Source organism: Vicugna pacos, chromosome 10 (assembly GCF_048564905.1).
Source record: "Vicugna pacos chromosome 10, VicPac4, whole genome shotgun sequence".
Taxonomy (NCBI): Eukaryota; Metazoa; Chordata; class Mammalia; order Artiodactyla; family Camelidae; genus Vicugna; species Vicugna pacos.
In genome coordinates this window covers 2576995-2590357 of record NC_132996.1, presented here as the reverse complement: position 1 = coordinate 2590357, position 13363 = coordinate 2576995, and the positions used below count along the sequence as shown (strand labels likewise).

The 13363-nt window shown below is 52.5% G+C and overlaps 1 long non-coding RNA gene across 1 annotated transcript; it reads right to left on the bottom strand.

The window, feature by feature from the left end:
- Nucleotides 1-3538: 3538 nt before the first annotated feature.
- On the bottom strand, nt 3539-8513 carry LOC140698907 (uncharacterized). Its single transcript, XR_012076913.1, has 5 exons — nt 8276-8513; nt 7672-7849; nt 7472-7553; nt 4154-4240; nt 3539-3809 (listed from the first exon to the last, which is right to left on the bottom strand). It is a non-coding gene; the product is annotated as an uncharacterized lncRNA (long non-coding RNA).
- Between the last annotated feature and the right edge of the window lie 4850 nt (nt 8514-13363).

The following is a 13363-nucleotide window of genomic DNA, read 5'->3' as shown; positions in this document are numbered from 1 at the left end:
GCGCCCCTGATCTGCCTGCACCTTCCACAGCCCGTGCTCCCCTGGCACAACTTTCACCTTGCACCACCTACAAACCTGCACCCCTACACACCACCTCTTGGGCCTGTGGCAGAGCCTCTGCTGTTGCACTAGCGTGCAGGGACTCATATCCTTGCCACTGCATGATGCATCAGTGGACCTCTGGGGTTGCCTGTCAGGAAGTATATGTTCCCTGCCACTGGGCTGGGCCACTAGGGTGATCTCTGTGACGTCACCCAGGACGGGCTCAGAGATGCTGTTTTCCTGGAAGAGAGGAGTTGAAGCCTTTCTTGAGGGCAGAGCTGTGCTCACCAGGCCGTCCACGCTTCATGTTTTACACAGGACTTCACGGAAGTGAAATGGATCCGGCCAAGTAAGACCAGCTGTGCGCCCACCTCAGTCCTGGGCTCTGAGGCAGACAGACTGGCTCCCACCCTCAGGGCCCAGTTTTGGCACTGGAATGGTCCCTTGGAGGCATCCCATCAGTTCTCAGGAAGAAGTCTGGCTGCTTCCACCCCATGGCCCTCCCTCCCACTGTGCTGGCCCCAGGAAGTTTCCTTATTTGGGGAAGAAGGCAGCCCAGCCCCTACCCCACCCCTCACCGTGCTCTCACCCAGGATGGTGCTCTCTCTGCCCATCAGAGTCTGGACAGCCATTCCTGTTCAGTTATGTCCCTTCTGAGATGGACTTGCTTCCATTAAATACAAGGCAAGGATGCAACATGGGATGCCCTGGGTAAGAGAACCAAAATAAATAGTTTCTTCTGTGAGATTTTCTATTTATCTGCTGGGACTGGGCTGTGTGTAATTTACTACAGCTATTGGTGTGAGAGGCTAAGGCAACCTGTGTGTCCTTGTTTTCATCTCCCCGCTGTCTTTGGGTTTTCCCTAGACACTCCTGAGACATTTACTTCTTTTAGTTTTATTCCTGTTATTACACAGAGGCCCTATTGACATGGAGGTAAAGCGATGGGGTGGTGAGACAGAGGGGAGCATCTGTAGTCCTGTGATTAGTTCTCATTGAGTCTGTGCCCTGAGCTGTGACCTCCTCAAGTGTGTCTCTTTCCCCCCAGCCCAATTTGGGTAACACAGAAGGTATTTCCCTTCCCCCAGGTTGGTTAGGCTCTGGTAAAATAATTTCTCATTAAAAAAACAAACAAATAAAAAACAACTTCCCCCAATGGAACAGAATGTTCTGGGTGTATTTCAATAGAGTTATTTTCTCCTTACCAGGCAGGAAGCATGAGGAGTTATCCTCTGATCTTCATTCTGAGAACAGGGTACGGTCCCGATGTAAAATGCATGAAAAAGAGCATGGGGCAACTCTGACTGGCCCCCTGGAGTTGTCACACTCAGAGTTCCCCACGCTGAGCCTCCCGCTGGCCTCAGGGACCTGTTATATCTGCCTGCCCCCGGGGTTCTTACAAAAGTGGGTTCGGCCTTGGGAGCTGTGACTCTCCAGGCCTTCCCGGCTGCCTCTCTGGTTTGGGAGCAGCTTTTCCCCTCAGTTTTCTGGGATCTAAGAAGCGCAGTGGGATTGAAGCTCCCTCAGATCTGGTGTTGTTTTCAGGACAGAAGGAGCAACTTCTGAGCTCCACACGAGCTGGACCAGAGGCTGGAAGCCTCCCCTCCTCTGCCTCCATGCAGACAATCAGTGGCTGTGGTTCTAGCCGAGTTTCTGACGATGTGGATTTAAACACACACATCCCAGCCCCTACAGGAGCCGCAGTCCCATAAATCCCCCCAGTTTCCACTGGTAATTGCGGAGCCGATGGGGACACGGGTTTCGGGACCACAGAGGCCTGACTGCACGACTTGCTCCGTGGCCTATTAAGGTGGTTGCTCTGGGCCTTGTCTGAAGTGGCTTGCTTACCGCACCTGGTACATGGGAAACACAAAATAAGTACTAGAACCTTCACTTTTTCTCCCTCCAGGGCCTTCAAACGTAGAAAGTAATAAGTGAACTCAGACAGCCTAGTCACCACAATGAGGTCCGTCCAGCCTGGCTCTCCTGAGTGATGAGCACTGACTTGCACCTTAACTCGGAACAGTAGGGGACCCGCCTTCCTCTAACTGGGCCTCTCCCCACACCGGGCACACCCTCAGCAGAGACAGGGCCAGCTCCCCCACTGAGGTGTGTGCTGGTGGCTTCAGTGTGACCTGGCCCTGCCGGGACATGAACCTGCCGTGAGTGAGGTGGAGGGTCGGGTGGAGGGGGGTCCCTTCTGGGGTGGCAGGGGGCCCGGTAGCACCCCGCCCAGCCTGGTGCCTGGGGCTTCCCTAACACCTCCTACAGCCCCTGGGTTGGCTCCGGTCCTGGCCACTCCACACACCCTCCCAGTATCTTTTCATTAGTCCCTTTTTTTGTTTTTATCAGCGAGAAGTGGCTTCTGTTGCTTGTTCAGTGAAACAGTGCATCGGGAAACCAGACTATTTCTAACATCAGTAAAATATAAATCTCGGTCAGCTCGCCGGGCAGACCGCGCAGCACAGAGGCCTGCACAGGGCTGTGCGAACGGCTTACGTGAAGGATCCTCATCATCTGTCTTCAGAGATACAGAAGCTGGTGGTTCAGGTAAAACCACAGGGAGGGATTGAGGAATCCAAAGCTGGTTGGTTTCAAAGACTAACTGGTCGGACCAGACCCCTGAGCTGTGGTCAGAAGCCTGGCTCAACATCACGCAGACTCTGCCCCCTAAGTGCCGGGTGGGGCCGGTGCTGTTCCCTTTGCAGGCTCACGTTGGGGAGTCACTGTAGCCCCTTAAGTGCAGCAGAGATTCCAGCCCCCTTGGCCCCCCCTTGAGAGTTCCATGACACAAATCCCGGGAGTGTTTAATTTTCATATTTATTTAGGAGGGTGAAGGTGGGGCAAGAGGAGACATAAATTCATACTGACTGACACTAGGTCACAGCCAATACCTCCTCCACGGAGAGCTATGTGCTCCCACAGTGGTGGCTGGGGGGCTGGGCGGAGACCCTCCGCTGGTCCCAGAGGGACTCGCTCCTTGGCCACAACTGATGGGTTGGACAACAGATCCAGAGGGAGGCAGAGCATCTTTCCTGGGAATTTGGAACTGACACACATAAATCAAGTTCACTCATCTGGGGATTGGCGGAGGGGAGGGGCGGTGGTTGGAAATCAAATGAAACCAGAGCATGAGAGAAAGTTAGAAGTGAAAGAGCGAGAGACAGAGAGACTGAGCTTGTGAGAGAAAATAGTCAGAAAGAAGGAAAACAATCAGGGGACAAAGGAATTCCAGCTCCTGACTCTCTAGTCTGTCCCAGCCCATCAACCATCCCTCGGGATAGTTACTATCATTCCAGTTTTGCAGATTAAGAAACGGGCTGAAAGAGATGGGGGCTGGGTTTGGGTGCACAGTTAATTTAAGTGCCGCTGGGCCCCTCACTTCCCATTGCCTGAAGGCACCTTAATCCCCACTGGGACCCCTGTGGTCCCCTGACCGCCCAGCACCCTGATCAAAGGGCCCCTGGGGGAGTGGGAACCCCTCTGATTGTGGAGAGTTCCCTGCCCCTAGATGCCATGCATCAGCAGGCTCCCGCTCACCCCAGGTTAACGTCTCCCCAGCTGTGCAGTCTCCAGACCCGCTTCCCTCCCTGCCAGGCACCCCCGTCCTTACCACCGAGTGTACTGCAGGAATTCAGGCACAGGGATGCCCAAAGCAACACGAGCCCACCGGCTGTACAAACAGCACACTCCCAGCCCCACCTGGGTTCCTTGGGGACAGTAGGCGTCCTCAGCCTTCATGTGTCTAAGACAATCTTCTTCTTCAGCTGGAGGTTATAGAGAAAAGAAAGGTCCAAAACATACTTCGGTGAGGAATTCCTCCAAGGACCTGACTCCAGAGTCTACAACTAGTTGTACCTACCCCCGTACTTGGGGTGAAGGTGGATTATTGATCAGCACAACCCCCGGTGGCCCAGCTCCTCGGCTTGGCTGCCCAGAGGGGGCTGGGGGAATGCGTAAGGCCAGGGCACTCAGGAAGAGCACAGGGGACCTGATCTCCCCTCTCCACACTTGTAAACCCTTCCCCAAATCTCAAGGCATCGGACAGAGTGCAGCCACCACAATAAAGAGATGCTCCCATCTCTTCACTCACTCCTGTCCGTTCACTTACATGCTGAGCATCCAATGGGTCCCAGGACATGACACATAGGATTGCCGATGGGACAGGCTTGGTCCTTCCCCCTGGACCCTGTTCAATCTGATGGAAGAATGATCACTCATAAAGAGTTTCTCAAAATTATACAGAGACCAAAGACCAACTGCAGAGTGAACCAAATTTAAAAATATATATGAAGATCCCCCAGTCTCCCTGACTAAGGTTAACAGCATAAAGCAAAAAGATCTTGCCTTTGATCACCAAGGAATTTGTCACCCCCTCTCAGGTGGAAAGGACAGTTATTCTTTGAGCAGGACACCGAAGTGCTCCATCGGATTGGACCAGGGCATCTACATTCATTCAGCAAATGTGTATAAGCTCCTACTACGTACGGGAATCTCCTAACTAGACCCGTTCCCAAGGCTCTCGGGCTTTATCAGCCAACAAAATAGACATGACTCCCCATCACAGGGGGCTCAGAGTTTTAGCAGAGGAAACAGGCAGCATGTTGGGGGTAGAAAGAGCTTGGAAAAATTAAAAAAACGAGTGCTATGAGCAAACTCGGGTGATGGCAATGTGGTGGGAGGCAGGCAGGAGGGAATAGGCAATCCTGGCAGATCTCACGGAGTAATGAACTTGAAGCAGAATAGATCCGGAGGAAGAAGGAAAAGCCGGAGCCAGAGGCCCCCAGAGTGAGGGGGAGAGTGTGGGCAGAGAGGCAGAGCACGCCGTGTCCTGAGGCCTATGTGACGACTTTGGCTCCTAATGACATGGTGACACGTTTAGTGAGTTTTGAGGGGAGGGGTGATGTAGTCCAACTTATGTTTTTGTGTTTGTATTTTTTGGGGGGAGGTAATTTATTTATTTTAATGAAGGTGCTAGGGATTGAACCCAGGATCTCATACATGCTAAGCATGTGCCCTACCACTGAGCTACACCCACCCCTTCAATGTATCCTTTTACCGGCTCCCAATGACTCTGTGTGGATGAGAGATTGTAGGAAAGCAAAGATGGAAACAGGAGGCTATTGGTGTCCAGGAAAGGCTGAAGGTGGCTCTTAGGAGGGCGGGGAGCAGGGAGCAGGTGTTTAATGAAGACAGAGTATCAAGAATTTTCTAACAAGCTGGATTTGCTGTGTGTGAGAGAGAAAGAGAGAGAAGGAACATTTTTCCAACATCTGGACCTGGACAATGAGAGGGATGTCCTCTCCATCCACAGTGGATGGGACAAGGTGGGGCTGAGCAGGTGGAAAGGGGCTGGTATCAGCTCAGTTCTTCAATGTCATGGTTAAGGGGTGAATTACATATTGCCAGAGAAATGCCTAATAGGTAGAGGAGTTTGTTTTCTTTTTCTTTTTAACATTTAAAAAATAAAATTTAAATGTATTAATTGTATTATGTGAATGATTTGGGAATTTTATTTCATGCCAAGGGATATGTTATATATAATCAAATGGAAAATATACCAGAAAAGTGGAGAAATGAGGGCTTTCACATAAACTGACTGTCCGTAACGTAGGTAAAATTTCAATAAAACCAGTCTTCAGTGCAAAAACCTCATCTCGGTGTTACATAAAAATAAATGAAAAAGGACAATGTTGATGTATCATTATTTCATGTTACATAATAGCCCCAAACAAACACACTGTTTAACTATGAGACTTGTAGAAATACTATTCGCTTTATTCACAGAAATACAGAAATGAAGAAAGGTTCTAAGGTAGAATAAGCATCTTAGTGGAAGTAATTCACATTTGAGCATTTTACATGATATATATATTTACTGATACAAAATTTGGAAAAGTAATTACATAGTAGAACATATGTATGAATGTGAAAGCAAGATGAATGAAAGAAAAAGAATGTGAGTCTCAGGGATAAAGGTCCAGACGGAAAGGGCAAAACAGGGAGTTTTGGAGAAATCGAGATATTGATGGCATGCCAATTTCCAAGGCTGGGTTGCTTCCATCAAAGGAATAGGAGAGAAAGATGAGAGGCACAGGAACCAACCCTGGGGCACACCCACAGTATATGTATGGAAAAAAGAGGAGACATTGGCAAAGGACCAGCCAGTAGACCAAAAGCAGAAAGCAGACAGAGCGATGGGCTGGAGTCTGAGTGAAGCAGGAACACGGGGGAGGAGGGATGGAAGAGCTGGGTCAAATGCTGCCGAGGGTCCACGCATGATGAGGACTGAAAATTGACCGCTATATTTAGCAATGTGGGATCACTGATGGCCTTGACAGGGCAGTTTCCATAGAGCGAGGGATCAGGCGAATAGCCAGAGTGGGTGTAAAAGGGGATGGCTCAAGAGAAGATGCAGACAGTGAGTTTAAACAACTCCTTAAAGATTTGCAGCAAAGACACAGGGTGGCAATTGGTGGGGGTGAATTAGGGTCAAGGAGAGCTGTTTGTTTCTTTTAAGAAGATGGACGTTTATATACTGATGGTGCCAACTAGCAGGAGAACAAAATAGATGAGGCAGTGAAAGAGAGGATGGTTTTGGGAGTGACAACCCAGAGAAGATGGGAGGGATGGGGCCCCGGGGACTTTTGGAGGAAATGACTTTCGATGCCACTTGTAATAAGACGTGGGGCACCGAGAGTGAGGTCACAGACATCAGTAGGTGAGCGGATGTGCTGGGAGTTGCTTGTGAAGTTTCTCTACTGTTGGCTTGTTTGCTTGTTCAAAGTAGTAAAGTAACCTTATCAGCTGAGGGACGAGGAGGAAGAAAGAGTTACTGGAGCCATGGGAAGAAGATAAGAAAGAGAATTCCAGGGAGAATGGGACAGTGAAAAGAGCAGGGGGAGACGGGGGAGTGCGCTCCCAGAAAGTTACATTTTTTCTTTGACGTCCCCAAATGTGTGATGTGTGATTGCCCTTCCTGCTGTCTACGAAATAAAAATTAATTATGGTTCAGAGGAAATGCTATTTCATTCTAAGAGGCTGCCTGTTTCTCAGGAATCGTCATCTTAAACTGCAAATATTATAAAAAATGTTGAAAAGATGAACCTGTGTACCTAAAATCCCCTATTTTCTATTAATCTGGTTACTATTTAGTACTCCTATCAATAACACATAACCAATACTGCCATGATGGAGGTACATCGATGCTTAAAAGGAAATGAGATCTGTATCCTTTTCCTAAATTCCATGGCTTTCTTAATATGCAGTTCCCCTTGGAATTTAGGAATGTCTGGTATAAGAAGTGAGAAAGAGTTTGAGAAAATCCCGGCTCAGAATTACACAGCACAACCGCATCTCAGAAGTATATACAGCTATAAAGAATTTTAGAAGCAGAAATCCGTAACTACTCTTAAAGACTTTTGCAAACCTGGGCCTGTCTGATGTTTCCAAACTGGAAAGGAACTCCAATTACTTGCCTGGTACCGGGACCAGAGGCTGGCCAGCCTTTTCTGTAAAAGCGAGAGAGTAAATATTTTCAGTTTTGCAGATCAATTTGTTGTAACCATGCAGGTCTGCAATAAGAAAGCTAAGAACACTGGGAGACAGGAAACAAATGGGCATGCCCACACTCTCCCTTCCACTCAGGGCAGCTTCTCTGTGGTGGGGAGATTTGCCAAAATCACTTGCTCCTTTGTTTCCATTGGTTTCTTTGTTTCCACCTTATTGCTCAAGCTCAGAACTTCAGGTGGGCCTGGTCCTTCAGCATCCATGCAGAGAGGAGGCTGAGCGGGGATGGGAACCCCACCTGATGGAGAAGAGAGATTGCTGGGAGGGACACTGCGGTGGCCACCATGACAGGAGACAATCACACCTTCCGTGGTAAAAGGGAACGAAGACAAGTGAGGGACACAGCAGTGGGACCCTAGTTCGCCTGCCAGGCTTGCTCTCCCTCCATGACCACCCTGGGGGCCTGGGGGGTTGTTGGGCTTCAGCTACGGTGGTTAGGCTGAAGGGACTCAATATAAAGGACACTCCACCTCCTCACTAGATTCCAAACGCTGCCCCTCTAATTCCACACTCTGAGTTTCTGGAGCTCAGCTGGAAGAATACATGATCAGGCCAGACCCAGAGCCAAAGCCACACACGACAGGGGTCACGTGGGGCTGTAACCCCGTGCTCAGTGGTCGGGGACTCCTTGCAAATCTGCAGAAATCCCTGTCCTGCTTCATACCTGGGAGAAACCCCACATCTCCTCCTGCTCTGTCTCTTCTTCTCTTGAGGCTATTGTCCTGGAGGGATGTAGAGTCCTTGAACCTTGGTAAGGACTCTTAAGCAGCCTGTTCAATAAAACAAATTATGCACTTTTTCACATTTGCCAGTTTTTTGATTCCAGAAAGGCTGTGGGACTCATTCTCACAGTCTCATGTGACCCCACCACTTGGTGGCCCTCTGCTCATGGAAACACGATTTCACACAACTGCACCCTGCCTCCCAGCTGGTCAGAGGGGAGTGTCCCACAAAGACACAGGTGTTTGTGAGGATCCTTTCCCCAACAGAAAGCCTACTCCTGGAGCCACGGACAGGGATCTGGTCTCCTGAGCCTCTCAGCTCTAATTCAAAGCCTAAACTGGGGGCCCCGAACATTGCTGAATGAATTTCTGAGTCACCTGTGCTGGAGGGGCCTGATTTTTCTTTCCAGGAATGGAGGTAGCGCAGCTTCCATTTTCAGGGCTGACATTGACGATGGATCTAGTTCCCCCCACTGCACCGCAGGAAGGAGAGGCCCTTCCATCCCACAGCTCGGAAACCCAGCCCAGGGGAGTTCTGAAGCAGTGCATCGCTGCCAGGTCCAGCATCCCTGCAGAGTGGCCTCTACCCCTGAGTGAGCCCCTTCCCAGGGCCTTTCCTGCCTCGACACGACCACACCCCAGGCTGTGCCAGAGCTGTGGGGCTCTGCGTGTCCAGGGCACACAGGTGGGACCTGAACCAGGTGTCCCCTGGGCCTCAAGGGGGAGAGGTCTGCCTCTGCATCAGGGGAAGGTGACTCCACATGGCTGGCAGGACACTCTCAATATGGACCTCCAAGAGCCCTGGGAGCAGTTTCCCTGCAGGTGTTAAGAGCCATCATCAGGAGGGCAGGCCCCTCTTTGTGCAGACCATCCCGCAGTGCTGGGCCCACGTGCTGGCCACAGAAATCTACATGCCCCCAGGATACCCCAAGCAACCTCACAACTTCGTCACTTGGTGACCTGAGTACCATGGGCTCCTTGGCCATCCCATGAAGGTGGTCCTTGCAGGCATGGTCTCCAGGTTCTCCCGTTGAGAAATCCCCCTGGGTTTCTGTGGTCACAGAGCACACACCAGAAGATTCTAGTCCTGCAGTGACCCCAACAGCAGTCAACTCCCCTGTGCATGTCCAGGGACAAATGAAAGCATTTTATTGCCAGGAACCGTGATGAACCAGGGGGTGGGATTCCATACTAAGTTCAGGATCCTGGTAACTCACTCTGCACCCCAAAAAGCATCCATGAGAAATGTGTGTATTGGGATGTCTGTGCCCCTAGAAGAGCTGTACCTGAGGGCTCCTGGGACCCTCCAGTCCCTCTCAAGGTTCTCAGAGCCTGGGTCTAAATTTCTATCTCCCTCCTTTGGTGTACGGCCACCTGTGTCTCGTGGTCACGGGTCACTTTATTGCATGACTTGGCATGTTCTTAGTGCTCGTCCTCTACCCCTGCACTAGACTCCCAAGATGTTCCCACTGATCCTTGGCTCCCTGGGTGGGTCAGGGGGCCCTAAGTCTGCACCCTTCATTCTCCTCCTCTACCCCCACCCCTGGGGCCACCCCTAGGCGGACTGGGAGGTGTTTGTAAATGAGTCTTACACAAGGACATTCCAGGACCCCACCCCCGGGAAACACACCTGCTCCCTTCTCTGAAGAGGACCCCACAGCCCCACATTGCCTCCCAGGGGTCTACTCAGGACACAGTCCCCCAGTTCTGGGCAAGGCGTCTCCCTGGAATCCTTGCTTCCAGGAAAAGTCTCTCTGTCCTTCTTCAGAGTTTAGAGTTGTTCCCATGTCCCTGACCACCAAGGTGCCCAGCACAGACCCTTCAGTGACCTGGAGAGACAAGGAAGGTATGTGGCCACAGGACTCTCAGGACATACCTGCTGGGACTCCAGGCCAAAGGGCCGTCCTTCTGCCTTCTCAGGTGTGGCTCCCGTGGTACCTTTTTGCAGGGGGCTCAAACAGGGAGTGTGGCCCAAAGCAGTTCATGGGGCTCTCTGGGCAGGGAAGACGTGGGCCAGGCGGCCTTGCCTGGTTTCCCTGCTGGGCAACTCTGAAAACCCCCGCTCCTCTGGCTGTGGCTGGCGGCCCCCCAAACCTCAGGGCGGGGCCCTTTCTCTCAGCCTCCACTGACTCCAAAGCCATGCTGGCGCTGGCGAGGGGAAAGAGCTTTCTTGCCCTCTTGTGCCCAAGTTGCCACAGGTGGATGCTGCGGGGAGCTGGAGAGAGAGGTAGCACTTGCTTAGATGTGAGTGGTAAAACAATTTGGCATCCTGTCAACGAGCCTTAAACATTGGAAAGAGTGCTTTCCCGGGAAAGCTGGAAGTTACTTTCAGTAACTTGTCTAAAGATTTCTTTTTTTTTTTTTCCCCTTAAAGACTCATAAAACTTTTCCCAGGTCATTCCTGGTATGGACCATTATCCAGGGATCAATCAGGAAATGCAGGAGGAGAGGGGTGGGGGTGGGGGAGAGGGGAGGGTAGATCAGAGCCCACGGAGAGGAGATGCCCCTCCCAGGAGCCACACACTGGGCAGTGGCTGCTGGCATCCAGCTCTCCTTTTCTCAGGCCCATTTCATCTTCGGGGTGTTTCCAAAAAAACAATGGTGGAAGGGCCATGGAGGACACCTAGACCTTCCAGAATAGACAGGGGGAGCAGAGTCACCATGCTGGCCCTGGGCTTGGAGACAGACCTGCACTGGAGACCACAGGCTTCTGAGAAGCCAGTTTCAAAATAAAGGCAGTATGTGCTGGAATACCCGGTTCGAGCGAGTGCTTCATCATAGACATGTTATTTACATAGTTCTCACCACGAAACTCTGTGTTCCCATCACGCTACATGAATGACGGCTTCAACACACATTCATTTCTGAGATGTGAACAAGTGTAGAGCCGCTCTTTCATCCAGCATAATGGGCATGGTTACACCTAGGAACACTTACCAAGATTTCTCAGCAAGAGCCAATTTCGAAATAAAGGCAGTTTGCACAGAAAAAGCCTGTTGGAGTGAGGGCTTCCCAATAAACATTTAAGTTATATAGTTCCCCTCACCATGAAACGCTGTTCCCAACATGCTACATGCATGAAGGCTTCGACACACATTCAGTTCTAAGCTGTTAGCATGTGGAGAGCCGCTCTTTCATTCAGCACAAAAGGCATGGTTACACCCAGGAAGATTTACCCAGATTTCTCAGCTGGTTCCTTCAGCCAGATTCAAAATAAAGGCAGTTTGTACTGGGAAAGCCTGTTGGAGCGTGTTCAGAGCTGTTTCGGGCTCTGTCCGAGCTGGAGGGTGCAAACCCCAACCTCCAGAAAGAGGGACCAGCACCCCACCCGCCAGGTGGTATTGCCTTTGTTGGGGAACAGTGATCTTTGGGTTAGATATTTTGTGGCTCTCTCTAAAAACTGCTTTGACTTAAGTTTGCATCCTAGTCACCAGTTCCAGGGCAACAGAAAAAGCATACCCTACATCCCTTTGCACTCAAATCTTCCCAAAAGAGCAAATATTTGCCCATGAAAATACCAGCTGCTCTTCTAAGGCCCCCTAAATACCCAGCAGTGTGGGCGGTGCACTCTTGATCAGGGACAGGAGGAGAGGGACCAGCGGTCCTCCAGCAGGCTTGGCCCGGTGTGGCAGCTGCGCTGTGGGTGCGTGGTGGGGAGGGCATGCAGGGAATCCTGTTTGAGGGGCCTCTGTGGATGCCTGCATTATGGTCTGAGGTTTCATACAAAGGCTCCAGGCATCCTAACTGGTCAGATACAGCCCCCACCCTCGGGATGGAACCACCAGGAGCTAAATACCTGTAACAGGGACAGTGCCTGGTGTGGGGAGAGGTCATGGGACACTCCGGGGGCAGGGGAGGTGGTGCTGGGGAAGGCAGGGGATGCAGTGAATGGTGGAGGGAGCAGGGTCCTTTGCTTGGGGGTGAGAGTTCTTTGGGAGACCACAGAGCATGGCACACACCATCCCCAACCCATACCCCAAATTCCTAGCCCCGCCAACACAGGGGCTGCTCTGCACCCTCTCACCGTGGCTCTCCTGTAAGACCGCACGCAACCCGGCATCTGTCACCCTGCCCTACCTCCCCTCGTGGGACAGATACCGTCTTCTTGGAAACTGCCTAGCAGCGCGTATTCAAGGCCGGCAGCGGGCCTGTTGAATCTGCACTTCAGGTGCCCTACCTGACCAGCAGTGCGTGCCTGGGCTCAGTCCTCTATCTTGCCCACCGGCAGCCTCGGTCCACGTCCGGTGCAAGCGGAGGCCGCAGAGCCCAGGCTGAGCCCCGCACACAGACAGGTGAGGGTGCCCCCGCCGCCCCGCCCATTAGTGGCAGCACCGCCCCAGCCTCCGGCCGGCACCAGCTGCAGGTGAGGACGTCCGCGCGGCCCCGCCCGCTCCGGCCCCGCCCAGCTGTTCCATAAGCCTCCCCCAAGCCCCCGTCCAGGCCGCGCCCTGGCCCCCATTGGCTCCGCAAGTTCTGCCCTCGCTCGTCTAGCCTCGGGAGGACGCAGACGCAAGCGCTAGGGGAGGGCCCCGCGGTGTTACCATGGCTACAGGCGCCACGCTCCGCGCGGGCCGGCGAGCGCTTCTGGGGCGGGCAGCGGGCTCCGGAAGTTTGCAGCTTCCCAGGACCATGGTGGTGCTTGCTGCTGGGGATGGCGGCTTGCTCGGCCGGGCGACTAGTTCTGGCGTCGTCAGTTGGTGGCCGACGTCCTTTCTGGGGCGGAGTCCCACAGATGGTAAGTGTACTGCCGCGCCATTGGCGGGGCCAGTGGACATGGACCCTGGTGGGATCCGGGTTGGTTTGGCGGCCGGGGAGGGGCGGTGGTGCCGGGGAGCGGGTTGGGGCGGGGGGAACAGGGCTGGGGAACAGCCTCGGGCTTTCCTTCCCCTCAGGCCTTGGGGCTGGGACCGCGAGTCCGGGTAGCCCTGCGTGGCCGTGGCCTCCCAGAATCCCCGGGTAGGTCAGGTGGAGGACCCGTCTTTTATGAAGCGCGGCCTTACCCGGGTTTTGAAGAGCCCCAGACTCAGATG